The sequence below is a fragment of the Neolamprologus multifasciatus genome, chromosome 16 (assembly GCF_963576455.1).
Source record: "Neolamprologus multifasciatus chromosome 16, fNeoMul1.2, whole genome shotgun sequence".
Classification (NCBI taxonomy): Eukaryota; Metazoa; Chordata; class Actinopteri; order Cichliformes; family Cichlidae; genus Neolamprologus; species Neolamprologus multifasciatus.
Genome location: NC_140454.1, coordinates 35,182,326 through 35,197,303, shown reverse-complemented (window position 1 = coordinate 35,197,303; position 14,978 = coordinate 35,182,326). Strand labels below are relative to the sequence as shown.

The 14,978-nt window shown below is 44.7% G+C and overlaps 1 protein-coding gene and 1 pseudogene across 12 annotated transcripts in view; both read left to right on the top strand.

The window, feature by feature from the left end:
* The first annotated feature begins 1,740 nt into the window (after positions 1 to 1,740).
* LOC146501192 (uncharacterized) lies at positions 1,741 to 3,834 on the top strand (annotated as a pseudogene). The gene is made up of 6 exons (XR_014869988.1): positions 1,741 to 1,766; positions 1,863 to 1,907; positions 2,590 to 2,903; positions 2,959 to 3,023; positions 3,089 to 3,166; positions 3,295 to 3,834. The product of XR_014869988.1 is annotated as an uncharacterized LOC146501192 (transcript).
* Positions 3,835 to 10,776: 6,942 nt separating this feature from the next.
* Positions 10,777 to 14,978, top strand: part of LOC146501191 (titin-like) — a 171,660-nt gene continuing 167,458 nt past the window's right edge. For all 11 annotated transcript variants that reach the window (XM_085135574.1, XM_085135573.1, XM_085135571.1 and 8 more), the window contains exon 1: positions 10,777 to 11,026. The gene's annotated coding sequence lies outside the window, so the exon portion shown is untranslated. The remainder of the gene's footprint in view (positions 11,027 to 14,978) is intronic.

Sequence of the window (14,978 nt, the reverse complement as noted above, 5' to 3'; positions counted from 1 at the left end):
TTTCCTCTGTTTTCTTCCACAGATCTGCTGTGGAAGAAAACAACAAAGATCTGGAATCTCTCAAAGAAAGTACATGTCTTGATGCATCTCAATCATCCAGGAAAGTAAATCTCCAAAAGTTGATTCTGTTCATCTGGACGTAGCGTTTTCTGGGAGAAACGTTTCGTCATCATCAGGTGACGTCTTCAGTCTCAGCTGCAGGTCTCAATCTTACAAACAGGACATTTGCATAATGACTGACACCAGTCCACTGAAGGAACAATGCACTGTGAGGTCAGTTCCTTAATCTTAATTATGCAAATTCTCATGACCACTGATCAATGGCCATGAGTCCCATTCACAGAGTTGGTGAATGGCTGCAATCACAGCATGTAAGATGGTGACAGATGGACCCTTAGGCCCCTCCTCCATTCAGAGATGGTCTTTCCCTTTTCACGTAAATGGCCTCCTTGACTCCGCCCTCAAACCAGCGTTCCTCCCTGTCCAGGATGTTACATCCTCATCACTGAAAGAGTGTCCACTGGCCTGTAGGTGTGAACAGACTGCAGAGTCCTGGCCTGACGAGGTGGCTCTTCTGTGTTGTGCCGTCCTCTTAGCCAGAGGTTGTTTGGTTTCCCCGATTATAAATCCTTCCAATCCTCCTGCACTTAACAGCTACACTATGTTACTCTGTTTGTGTCGGGGACCCGATCCTGTTTATAAGATTATAAACCTGCAGTCAGGAAAACCAAAGAGCTTTAAAAAGACATCAGTGGATGTAAGAGTAGAGCAGGCCTGACTAAAGCATATCACTGGTTCTGGTTTAGTGAAACCTTTTCTGTGACGTCTGGTTTTGATTGATGTGTATCTCCTCTGAGACGGTGGGGGCAAACAGGCGCCCAGGATGAGGGGGGCAGTGTAAATATCACTGAGGGTATCCGATGACATGCTGTCCTCGCCCCCCGATAAAGTTTTGTCAGCAGGTGATCAGGGAGATGAGTGTGCGTTAACATCCTCAGGAGGAGGAGCCTTTGCCGGTCTCACCTGATGGGAGCTGTGTGCGGTCCAGGTGAGACCAGCCAGCCTCTCTGCTTCCTTCCTGTTTATGTAAGACTGTCTTTGGGTTTTGTAGTGTTTAAGGACTGCTGTGCTCACACTATTATGTCATCATTGTTGATAGCGGTCCTGTGACACCTGACGATCATCAGCTGATGGTGCTGTGGGTTGTGTGAATAGGGGTGTGGAGAGACCCCCCCGTGGGGTCCCAGGGGTCAGGATGAGTGGGTATTCTGGGGTCTTTTACTGAGTATCTAAGCTCAGCTTTGGGACCAGTTTGTGGGTGAAACCGTGGAGAGCTGTGCGGACTGCAGCTGGTGTCTGCCCCGTTAGCAGGATTTCAGACTGCAGAGGGACGACGGGGTAACTGCAGGAAGGCAGCTGCCTGTACGTTGGTGCTGCAATGACTGTGGCAGGTTCATGAGACTGTAGTTAAAGATGGTGGAAACCTCTGCGCTCTGGTCTGTGCAGGATGATTTTATCTGTCCAGCTGCTTCCTGTGTGTCGCCTCTGTGCTGATGCTGGAGCAGCTGTGTGGGGTGAGCCTTCCCAGGCTGCCCTCTGTGTTGTGGTCCTGATAACCTGGTCCTCTGTGTGCTGCCTGTGTGTGACCTCTGTGATAACAAAGATCAGTAAATACATGCATTGATTTTAAAAGTACACATCAGTGACACTGCTGTGGTGCTTTTAAACAGACTGGCAGAGATGGGAGTGAAACATGACCACACAAGGTACAGACACATGATTGGTGTTTCAGTGAATAATGTCCGCTCGTGCTCTTGACTTGGTTTGATAACCATTTTCACACTGGATATCTCGCCCCACAGGTCTGCTGTGGTAGAAGAAGAAGAGCTGAAATCAGTCAAGGGAAGGTGACGTGCATGTGATTCATCGAGAGAACAAATGAACTAAAACATGTTTACCAACACATTTGCTTTCCCTACAGACACAGGAAGTTTGCTCAAAAACGGTTTTATTTTGAAAGTAAAACTGTGATGTGATTTAACCAGAGAGACATTACTGTGGTGTTTTTAAACGGGCTCCGAGAGACATGACCAGACAAGGTAAGAAGCAGCCAGTTATATAAATCTGTTTAATTCTACACAAACTCTTATCAACACGCAGTGAGAAAGAATAAACGGATGTGCTAAATGCAACACGTGTGGGACCAAAGAGAAACATATATCAGTCATATGAACAAAGACACTGAACCACCTTTCAGTTCTAGTACATGACAGGTTACACTGAGTGTTTCTAACACAAACCAAAATCCAGAAGCAGTGTGGAAAACAGAGTCCCCTTCACTGCATCCACAGAGATGATCAATACACGTGATTGGTCAGCCAGTGAGAGCACCTTCATGAAGTTTGCATTCAGGTGTTACCACAGCGTCAGGGAGGAAAGACATCAAATGATCTCAGAGAACGCGTCCCATCAGTCTGGGAAACCGCCGTCCTACAGAGAGAAAAACTTCAGCATGAAAAACATGAAGCTGCCACACGTCTCCGCAGGGAGACTCTGCAGAGCTGATGAAGCTGATGATGCAAGATGAAGAACTAAAATCATTCAAAGACAGGTGCATGCAGCTCCATCAAACATCAGTACAGCAAATCCACTACAGATAATCAGTCGTGTTTTTCACAGAGTGGCGAGAGAGGTCGCCCTTTCACTGAAGACGGGAAAACACAGAGAGCATGAACAACCCTGCCAGTAAAACCAGGCTCATACAGATGTATGAAGAGCTGAGGCTGGAGTGGCCAAAGGTCAAAAACACCTGAAATCCAATAATGGAAACGCCACATTCAGGTACGGGAATGTCTGCTTACTGTCACATACGTCCATTATTCAACACTTACAACCTGATTATGGTTTGTTTATCTGGGAAATGTAAACTGATGAATTTAGGAAGCTTTTAAAGCTGAGATGGAGAAGAAGAGACAGATGAAGTGTTCGGACTGAGTGAGCTCAGCTTTGGGACGTCTCACAAGGTGCTGGATCTAAAACTACACCTAAAAGCTTCGGCTGCTCTCTTTAAACAACGCTGTGGTTTCAGGTTGAAGACTTCAGGCTGCTAACGGCACAGAACCTGCAGCTGGCCGTCTACCACAGCAGGACACGGCCTGACCCAAAGGTACGATAGACACGTTTTAGACAAAGCTGTCAGTTGTCAGGAGTTCAGTGCAGCTGACGTTGGCATTAATGACTTCCAGAATCTTTGCTGAAGCTGAGTTTTGCAGCACAATATTTTCTTCCTAACAGGCGAAAGATGGAAATCCTCAGAACATGGTGGAGCAGTTTAACTGTGAATGTTACCTGCTCAGCTGTTTGATGGCTTTAAACAGTCCTCCTCTTCACCCTGACTGGGACAATCTGGGGATGGACGCTTGGGACATTTTCCCACGAAAAACTGTTTCCAACAACGACTCTTTCTGTTAGAGGCGTTCTGTCAGGATCACAAATACTGTCCAACACTCAGTCATGTATTATGCCTTATCCTTTAAAACCTCAACCATGAAGTATCTGCCAGAAACACTCCATTTTTTTCAAAATGGCGTGTTTGTTGAGCCTTTAGGCAAAATATAAACAATACATCAAATGTTAATCTGCATATATATGATTTTTCATTTGTATCACATTTGCTGCATTAGCCATATTTTTGCAATTTAGTCATTAAAATGTGTAATTTATATCATTTTTTGAGGGTAAAAAAAGTCACACTGATGATGTAGAAGTCTCAAAAACTCACAAAAATGAAATGAGTTCATGAGCTTTAAAATGCATAGAAATGCAGGAGAGTGAAATGTTCATTCTTAGTTCAGTGATTCATCTATGCTGCGTATCCTTGTCAGGGTCGTGGGGTTAGGGTTCACCTGTCCCAGCTGCCATAGGGCGAGAGGCAGGGGCTAACACAAAGGCTGTGTCCCAATTCAGGGTCTGCACGCTTGAAGCACGCATTTTAAGTGCGGTTACGTCACCGCCACGCGACGACGGCTGTCCCAATTCGAAGTGTACTTCAAATGCATACTCCAAATGTGCCGTCGATTTCCCCAAATATCAAGCGTGGTCCGGTGCACGCTTCGTGGTCCCATATATCCCACAATTCATAGCGCGGCGGTGGGTGTGGATAATTTTGCCGCAAAATACGGCAGAAGGGAGCGGCCAAGAGTGAACTGTCAAAAGTAAGTACTGAATATGACGTCACTTATTCATGTGCAAATGTTTAATAATGAAGAACATTAAAACATTGCTGTTGGCCACATGTTGGCAAAGTTATGTGACATTAGTGATGTTTGTAATAAATATCTATCCATCCATCTCCACAGTGAGATGACTTTAGTCTCATGAACAACATTAGCTAATTGTTATTTACTAGCTAATCTTAAATAACTGTTCAGTACAGAAATGAAGCCCTTGAATCATGTTTTACAGTCCTGTGGTCTCAGCCTCAGATACTCAACTAATCAAAGTGATGTCATGACAAAAATGATTGACCAACAAAACATTTTTCTCCTTCATTTCTGTCACACAAAGCTGTATGAAACGTTTCTCGCGGTTAGTATCATGGTTGCTAGGCAACCTGAACAGCGCGACGAAGGCTAGACCGTCCCATTTCACAAGCCTCTCACTTCCGCACTTCTCGTACTTATAGTACGCACCGTACGTAGTGCGCGTACTTCAAGTGTGCAGACCCTGAATTGGGACACAACCATTGAGACAGACAAGCATTCACACCTGTGGGCCATTTAGATTCACCCACTAACCCCACTAACTGCATGCCTGTGGACTGTGGGAGGAAGTACGCGGAGAGAACATGAAAACCCGGCCAGGTGGTGGAATCAAACTCACAACCTTCTTGCTAATCACCGTGCACTATGCTGCCATGAATCATTAAATTATTAATGCTCTTTGTTCAGGTTGGAGCGATGAAATAAAACTAAAAAACAAAGAAAAGTAAAGTAATATGACAGTAACTCGATTGGATTGTACTGTGATGTCACATAAAGAAAAGTAAAAATCAGACTGTGTACGTTTACATCAGTGAATGCAGATCAAGTTCATCAATGAATGAAAGAAAGTTTCATTTCTATTGGTGTGTGGGTTTGTTGCAGTACTCCTGAGCGCCTTTAGAGGGCGCTGTTGCTCTGAGCAGTTCTGACGGCTCCAGCGTCTAAACACATTTAGTTTTGATGATATCTGAGCCGCAGAGACAGAAATGGATCAGCAGCAGCACAGCCTCAGACTTTCACTTTACTCATTCAATCATGTATTTTTAAACGCTTAGGTTAGGGTAGGGTTTGGTTGGGTTTGGTTGGGTTGGGTTAGGGTTAGGCGGTCAGTACTTGTTAATTTAGCTGAATCTAATTCAGTGTAGCTGGGTTTATTCAACTGGTAGTTTTACTCAGTTACTGGTACATGACAATAGATATTTCAGACACAGAAATCAGCATTACATGCTCGGCGTCAGTCACCATAGGGATTACATTAACTGCAGAGTTTAACTAATTACAAATGTTAGTAGGTTAGTATTAGCTGCTTCTGACATTAGCGAATGATAATGTTACAGTGAGATTAACATTCAGACGTTAAGTGTCTCAGCACAGCATTCGCTGGTCATTTCACACATTAGGAAGTGAGCATTAGCAAGCTGATAGCCTTCAGCTCCACACTTCTGTCATCAGAAAATAAGAGGTACATATGTTTCAAGTTAATATCAAAGTGAGGATGCTGACATTAAAACATCGGCATTTCCAACAGTCTGGACGGAGTTCGCAGAGATGCTGAGCACTTGTTGGTCCTTTACCTTCACTCCATCTCATCCTAAACCATCTGCACTGGGTTTAGGTCAGGTGACTGGAGGCCATAGCTAACATAGAAGCTAATATTAGCAGCCAGTCATCAGACACAGAGGCTAGAATTCATTTCAAAGCTTTCGGTATACGGTCAACAGTAGGAACCGCTTTCAGATATTTAAAAAGTTGCTCACTTCAGGAGGGAGTCCGCGCCTTGACCACCCGATCACCATCAGCTGATCATTGATCAGTTTCATGATTGAAGTAGCAACAGGAGAGGGAGGGGGGAGAATGAGAGGAGAGGCAGCTGCAGCAAAGACACAGAATAACTGCAGCTTTGTGTCCTTGTTTCATTCCAGCTCAAGTCCGGCACGAATTGCGTCCCTTCCACCTACATACGGATGTATTGTGATTGTCCAGCCCAGAGTTGATCATGACCAGTCGGCTAATCCACCACCTTTCATTGTTTATACAAAAACAAAGATAAAAATGAGAAATCACCATCGTTGATGATGAACCTCTTAACCTGAGCACCTCGTTACCCCGAGGAGCTGCTCAGAGTTCGCTGAAGGAGAAGGTGACCCGTGTGACGCTGGAACGAGCCTGGCTGGATCCTGGTTTGTCTGATTAAAGCTAACAAACCAGAGGAAAGTGTCTCTTTGTTTGTGGTGCTTACACTTGTTGGTGAATATTCACTCTGTGAGGACCTTTTTCATACTTGAATAAGCAGCCCGTGTGTCTTATCCCTCTAACAAGCTCACACTCTGGTCCTTCCTACGTCTCAGTGCTCTGCAAACCTCACATGCGCTGCGTTTGCATCTGGCAGTGAATGTTTGTATGTTCTTTGTCTCTTTGCGTTTTGTCTCTGTCGTTTTCCTGTTGCAGTCTTCGGGTATGTCATGGTCCGGGTCTGTGGCTGGAACTTTCCATCAGGCTCCCGAGCCGACCTGGTAACCGTCCCTGGGCGGGGCCACCTCCTCCTCCACTTCCTCACAGCTGGAGCTGATGGCAGGCCATCAAGAGAGGGATTTAAGCCTCACGCTGACATTTGTTCACCGCCAGTTCATCGTCGACCCACGTCTGTCGCTCACTCTCATGTCTCAGGCTCTTGTTGTGACCCTGCTAACCTCGCACCACAGATCCTGGACTCACCTTGTGTCAAACCTCCACCTTACGCTCCTGTCTCTGACTCAGGATACCAAACCTCCATTTTGGAAATCACTCTGTGTCTCACCTGCCTGCCGTCCTGCAGGAACGTCCGGATCGCAGGTCAGCCTTTCCACACCGCTCAGCTCACTCCGGGTTCACGTCACCCTCTCCCATCGCTCTTTTCCTCCTCCTGCAATGTGACTCCTTAACTGTCCCGTTCCAGTCTGCATCTCTGGGCCCGTTCCCTGTTTTTAGATCCACCGAGCCGCGTTACCCACAACAAGCTCTGTTTTGTTGCCTTGTCACGATTTCCAGTTTAACTAATAAATATATTGTAAACCTACCTGCTGTTTCTGCACCTGAGTCCAGTTTTGTACTGACCTGTCAGTCCTGTGACAAAGTATCTTTATTTTCATTTAAAAGGCTTCATATGGCAAAATTAGATTAGATTAGATTAGTTATTGATTATTGTTATTATAACTAATTATCAATCAATCTAATCTAATCAATAATTAGTTATTGATAATTATTGATTGATTGATTAGTCCTCAGTTCATCACAAAATCCTTAACTGGTAACTGCCTGAATTACAACATGAAATAAGTATTTCTAAAACCACTGGGAGCTCCTCCTGTGCCGTCACTGACCACGTCTCCTCAGTCTTACATGAACTCATTTGTTCTCATGAACAGTTTTTGTACTCGTCACACTAAAGTATCTGAGCAGCAGTGTGAACTGCCTCCTGTGTGAGGACGTGTTTCGTGAGGCCTGGAGCCTCCTGCAGTCAGTCTCAGCTTTCCTCATTTATGTGTTTAATACATTTTACTAAACCAATAATCTTCCCAGTCTTCTGTTGTTGTTGTGATTTAGTTTCCTTAGTTCCGGCTAACTTCCTGTGAAGAAGCTCGTTTTTAGCGACCGACAGTCAGGCTGAGTTCATGTTTCTGTAAGACACGGGAACTCTCACTGCGCTCGCTCACATCTGTGACTAAAAATAGAATTACAATAGAAACACATTCAAGATCACAGCTGTGAATAAAGTGCTGCAGTGTGAGTCTGTTTCAGCCACAGACGATGAGTCCTGCACACCACCATCGGCCTGCTGAGGCTTTCACACCGCTGACAACAGCTGCTCACTTCAGGCACCTTTAATGTGAACACAGTGAGGGCTGCTTCACATCTGAGCTTAACTGTGATTGGTGGAAACACAAACATGTAATCCTGCACAGGAAGATGTTTAACAAGAAACAAGCACGTGTGAAACAGCAGCAACTAAACCAGTTTGTCCTTACAGGGAGGGGCCGCGACTGGTTGGGGGGGAGGAAGACGGGAAAAAGACGCTGTGGAAGAGAGCCAGACAACAACTAATGATTAAGTACAGAAAGGTGAGTGAAGAAGAAATGTCATCCAGGGAAGGACGGATGTTGTTTTGCTTTGCTGTGTTTTAATGTGAAGTGTGCTTATTTATATTTTATGCTGCATGTTTTGGTTGCATCTGTCAATCTGTCCTGGAGAGACTCCGCCCTTTCCCCGTTTTTACTAATTGGACACACCTGAGAGGAACGGGAGTGGTAATTTACAGAGAGTGCTCTGTGACACATAAGGTGGAGGATACAGCGACCAGGGACGCGGAGCGAGCGGTCCGACTGCTGCAGCAGCAGGAGGCCAGATTACGCGTCTGCGGGAAATTAGAGGCGGCGGGCCGGTGCCGATTGGCGGTTATAAAGAAGCGGCGGGCAGAGTTGAGAGCTCTGCCCACCCGGGGTAAGTCTTTTGACTCGTCCCCTTTAATGAATGAAAGCTGCCTAAAAGAGTAGTGACTGCCGCTGCCTCCCTTTCTTTAGCGCACCGGGGCGCGGAGAGGAAGGCGAGGACGCCGCCGGGTTTCCCTCCTGCACCGCTTCACTGGATTTTTAATTCTTCGTGACTTTTATACCGTGGCGGACGCTACTGGACTTTTAATGTTGTGTTTTATTGATTTTTATTGTGCTGTCCCCTGGCCAGGGTTGTCTTAATTAATTTTACATTTTTAACTATTAAAATATAATAAATTATATTTTAATTATACAGCTTCGTGTGCTTTCCCTTGGCGGCTCCACTGCTCTGTATGTTTGGAGGAAGGTTTCCCTCCTTTAAAAACACTGGAGAAAAAAAAAAAATCACCTTTGCTCCGTTACAGAAACACCCAGTGCATCATGGGAATCCCCCGGCAGCCTACGTCTATTGCAGCATAACTAAGGGAGGATTCAGGGTCACCTGGTCCAGCCCTAACTATATGCTTTAAAGGAAAGTTTGAAGCCTAATCTTGAAAGTAGAGATAGTGTCTGTCTCCTGAATCCAAACTGGAAGCTGGTTCCACAGAAGAGGGGCCTGAAAACTGAAGGCTCTGCCTCCCATTCTACTTTTAAATACTCTAGGAACAACAAGTAGGCCTGCAGAGTGAGAGCGAAGTGCTCTAATAGGGTGATATGGTACTACAAGGTCATTAAGATAAGATGGGGCCTGATTATCTAAGACCTTGTATGTGAGGAGCAGGATTTTGAATTCTGGATTTAACAGGAAGCCAAAACAGGAGAAATCTGCTCTCTCTTTCTAGTCCCTGTCAGGACTCTTGCTGCAGCATTTTGGATTAACTGAAGGCTTTTCAGGGAGTTTTTTGGACATCCTGATAATAATGAATTGCAGTCGTCCAGCCTGGAAGTAATAAATGCATGAACTAGTTTTTCAGCGTCACTCTGAGACAGGATATTTCTAATTTTAGAGATGTTGCACAAATGGAAGAACGCAGTCTTACATATTTGTTTAATATGTGCGTTGAAGGACATATTCTGATCAAAAATGACTCCAAGGTTCCTCACAGTGTTACTGGAGGCCAAGGTAATGCCATCCAGAGGAAGAATCTGGTTAGATACCATATTTCTAAGCTTTTCAGGGCCGAGTACAATGACCTCAGTTTGATCTGAATTAAGAAGCAGAAAGTTAGTGGCCATCCAAGTCTTTGTCTTTAAGACATTCCTGCAGTAGATTCCAGCACCGCTTCCATCTGTCACTGGATGACCTGATTGATCAAAGCAGGAAAAACTCACCAAGATTGAGACTCATGACACTCTTCGTCGTTGTACACTTCAGTAAGGCAGATTTTACCTTCTGATCAATAAGTCAAAAAGCAAAATGTTGAAGAAAAATTAAAATAATATTTAGGTACAACCAAACTTTCATGAAAACTGATCCAGACAAACAGGAAGTGTCTATAAAGAGCAACAAACAACAAAGTGAGTCACCAAAATCCCTTCTTACATTAGTGGACTTGACTCAGCATTATGGTGACCTCCAGGTCAAGCTAGGACAAAGATGGCTGACAGCTGCATTACAAAGCTCTGCTACCAAACCATGAAGCAGCAGAAAGGTTCTGATCCACAGGATGAGCCCCAGGAGCTCCACTAAGTCCTGAGATATGAAGCGTGGGTTTGTTGGGGTGTTGTAACAGCCGGCCGGTGGGAGGGGGGCTCTGACTGACAGGAACAGCCTCTGCCTCTTTGCTCAGCAGTTCTCAGCGACTCTGGGTCTGCAGATAAACTTGTTCTCTGTGATTCCTTTAAAACACGGAGGTTCAGCTGTGTGTGAACGAGCTGCCGTCACACACTCGTAGCCTGATCCGAATCAGAGGATCGGGGTGGGCAGCCTGGGGCTGCAGGGTGCATAAATGGCCGCTATGTCCCATCATGCCCCGTGAGTGTTTCAGCAGCCAATGGGGAGCGTCGGTGCTCTGATGATGCAGGTTGTCCCCCTGGTATAAAACCCTGAAGCACCATCTGGGCCCTCCTGAGCAGTTTGAGCATTCCCAACCTCGCCTCGGGTGGAGGGATTGCGAGGAGGGAAAGCAAAACTACACGGCCTCTATTCTGTGTAGTTTTGTTTTTTTTCGGGGGATATTTCGAGGCTCGACCGTTCTCATCTTGGATTTTTCTGGAAAAACCTTCCTGGATAAGGAGACTGTTGCTCGTTGCTCTGCCGGGCTCCGTCCCATCATTTCAGGCACTCTTGTGATACAAGTGAGTACTCGCCGGTCCCCTAATGATGCTGACTCGTGGGGTTTACGGCGATTGGGGGGTCAGGGCTCGGGTTTTGGGGAACTGTGTTTGGATTTTGTGTTGGTTTGATGTTTTTCGGGTGCAGATTGCAGGTCGGCCGTATTCAGCGGGCTGTGCACTGACCCCAGGAAGGCCAAGAATAGCTGCTGATAGCATGAGAGTGGACCGTCAGCTGGGCGGCTGATGGCTTTTTAAGGGAATCAGCAGCAGGGCTGTCACCTCACCCCCAGCTATGCGCCACATGCTGTCTGTCAATCAAGCTGCTCGGGGTTGGGGAGGGGGTGGTGGATATTTTTGGCCACTGCCTTATCTGTCGCTCAGCTCGATCTGTAAATATGGGCTGAGTTTATCTGGCCTGATCCTGTTTATCTTATGATGAAGTGAAGTGTTCGTATTGATTGTTGATAAGGCTGCGATCAGCTGATCAGGTGCTGAAAGTTCACAGAGAAGGTGAGAAACTCACAACTCTGCCTGAAATCAGCTGACAGCGCTGAAAAAGAGCAGCAGCTGTCCCAGCGAGGCGTTTAGTGTCACAGTCAGAGAGCAAATCAATCACCAGTAACTGATTATTGATCACCAGCTCCTTAAAGAGGTGTGAGAGTGGTTCAGCCTGTTTCCACAGACTTCAGATTCACAGCGCTGGAGGATTTTTAGCGTCACTTTAAGGAGCTTCACACTCGTCCTCAGACTCCAGCTGTACGTTTTTACAGGGTTTCTGTGATCGAGCGTCCAAAGCCAATAAATGCGACGTCACACTCGAGATGTTAATCATGTGACAGTAAAGGTTTTTAAATAACTGCCTGACAGCAGAAACAGCTGCAGACTGCAGCCAGCGTTAAACCAGGATCACTGCAGCTGCATCGTGGACGACGTTTAAACGGCTTCATGTTTGTTTCTTTGATCTGATCGTCACATTTACACGAAGTGTCATTAAGATGCTTTTACAGTGAAAGATTTGTGCCTGTCAGACACTCTTCATCACACTCCTCTTCCTCACTTTGCCTGCAGATCAGTTCCTTCATTTATTCCTGTTATTATAAAAAGTTTCAACGGAGTTGTCTTTGAATCAAAACTTTGACTGTTTGATTCTCAGATAAGTATGGAAGCCTGTCTGTGCCAAAAAAGTATAACAATGACTTTATGTTAGCAGAGCTTTAGTCTCACTGATTCAATGCTGTCACACTTATTATAACCAACATGTATGTGGTTCCATTTTATGATGAGAAAATTGAGGTTTTATATTTTAAATTTTAACGAAATAAAAAAACAAAACAAAAGATGTTTTTCATTAATTACAGCAGAAAAAGGTTTTGAAAGCACAACATCTTTGTTTGTTCTTTACAAAAGCACAACTGAATAATCAACAATCAGAATGATTTAATTTAACGCTTCAATAATATGTAAAGTTTCTGTGTATAAAAACATAAACGTGGTTATTTGTCATCAACATGAAACCAGAGAGCAGAGAGAAAGAAACTTGAAATAAGAACATGAGTGGAGACAGACGTGGAAAACCCACAGTGACTCTGAAAAGATTTCACAGCACAAACAAAATCAGAAAATCAAAGATTTGTGTTAATCAACATTTCAGTCCAAACTCTGCCATGAAGAGATTTCAGAACAAATCTTCAACATAAACACAGAAACATGTCTAAATAACAATGTGGAGAAAAACACTCCACAGCACATTTCACCTGTGAGTTTGTGTCACATGAAGTGGAAACAACAACGAGCTCCATTTACTTAGAGATCATGAACCTGTGAGAAGATCCACTGCATCACTGCACCGACTAATGACATGCGTTGTTGTTGTTGTTGTTGTTGTTATTATGGTTTTTAGTCTGCAGTAAAATCAGGAACCAAAGAGTTAAAACAGCAGAATCAGCTGATCTGATGATTGATGGTTATAATTATTTGGAAACAGCTGATTAAACGTTGAAGATGATGGATGAGTTTACAGTGTGAAGCACCTTCAGCTGAATGCTGTTGTGATTGGTGCTGTATAAATAAAGTTGAATTGAATTTGTTTATATCAATGAAGACAAACGGGTCCACGTCCACACTCTGCTGTGACCTCAGTGTGGACGTGGACCCGTTTGGTGACGTGATCCGTGTTTGGTCAGTTGACCTTCAACCGTTCACACCAGAAACATTTGAGTTTTTCATCAGACTTTCTGTTGTATTTCAAACGTTTATTTCTATTTAAGATCAGTTTGTTTTTTTCCGGCATGCTAATCAGAGTCATGTCGTTCATCTCTGTGTCAGCGGCAGCATAAATGTTCTTTGTAAAAGTGCAAACCTGCAGCTGCTGCCGTCCGTCAGACATTTATAGCCGCCGTCCGTCTCACCTGTCTCACAGCTCTGAAACTCAAACCTCTGAGTGAAGCTGCAGAGACACTCAGCACATTTCCATCCAGCTGCTTTTAACTACATGTAAATGTGTCCCTCAACACCAACCCGAGTAGAGTTAATTACTTCATCAATTAGTCAAATGCATCCTGTGTTCCTACCACCCCAGGCAAGCACGACATGCAGGTGCAGCTCTGACCTCAGTGTAAAAACTGGATTTCTTCTTCTGCTCTGTTATTTACAGCAGCTTAGTATAAACTATACTATAGTTTATACTAAGCTGTTCATCAGCACGGGGACTCCCAGTTTGTGCCGTGTTTAGATCATAATAGTCCGTTAACGCTGCCGCTGATGAGCCTTTGAAACCCTCTGACCGTTTGAACACTGCTGTGAGTGCGCAGCATCGACGTGCTCGCGCAGACGTTAGTTATCATTAAGCCAGTTTCACTGTTAAGAGGAAGCAGCTCTGCCTGACTGTTACATCATCCTGCTGATGGACTGATGAGGCGTCCTCACAGGACTTCAGCGACATGATTGGTCAGTGACCCTTTCACACCGTGGTTATCTAACACGTCTCCACCCAAAGTGTGCTCCGTGAGTCGCAGTAGCTGCTGCGTCGGTGACCGTCTCGATGGGCTTTCACAGGTTCCCGTTTCCTTTGTGGTTGTAACGTGACAGAGCTTTCTCGCCCTGTGACACAGACGGCTCTGTGGACCGATGGGCGGAGCTGAAAGTGTACGAATGTTCTTCGACCTTTACAAACAACGACTAACATCAGAAAAGTGTTTTTGTTAAATGTTGGTTACATCTATAAACACAGTTCTGGTTTTCCAGAGGATCCACAGCACCATCCCAGCGGGGGATCAGCTACACCTTAGCATCGTCGCAAAGCTATGACATCACAACAACACGGCCAATCAAAGGACAGAGAGAACAGAGAATATAACAGCCAACATACCCAAGTGCACGTCACAACCATTTACTCACCTGTGGACTGTCCAGTGTGAAGAATAAAGAAATCTAAAGGTTTAAACAAACAATCTGGAGATGCACATGCAGGATATCAGAGACATTTGTACATCATCAGGAAAGAATCACACAGCAAAAAGCAGCAGAAAAACATGTTTGTGATTTAAAGCAGAGAATGGAAGCTGATTGGTTCACAGAAGGCAGGCAGAGTGATGATGTCAGCATCAGCGTGGGAAACAGGAAGTGAATGGTAAATGGTCTGTATTTGTATAGCGCTTTTCTAGTCCTTAAGGACCCCAAAGCGCTTTACACATCCAGTCATCCACACATTCACACACTGGTGATGGCAGCTACATTGTAGCCACAGCTGCCCTGTGGCGCACTGACAGAGGCAGAAGTGATATAAAGAATAGGAGCGATCAGCACTAGAAGAAAGAAATGACTCAATGAATCATTTATTTTATCTCAATGAAAGTAAAATTTGACAGAACAAGCATTTAACATAAAACTTGTTTTATTTGTTTTAAATTTGATTACAGACGATGAAGTTAAAATACGGATTAGAATAAACTAGTAAACAAAGGTTGCAACAAAT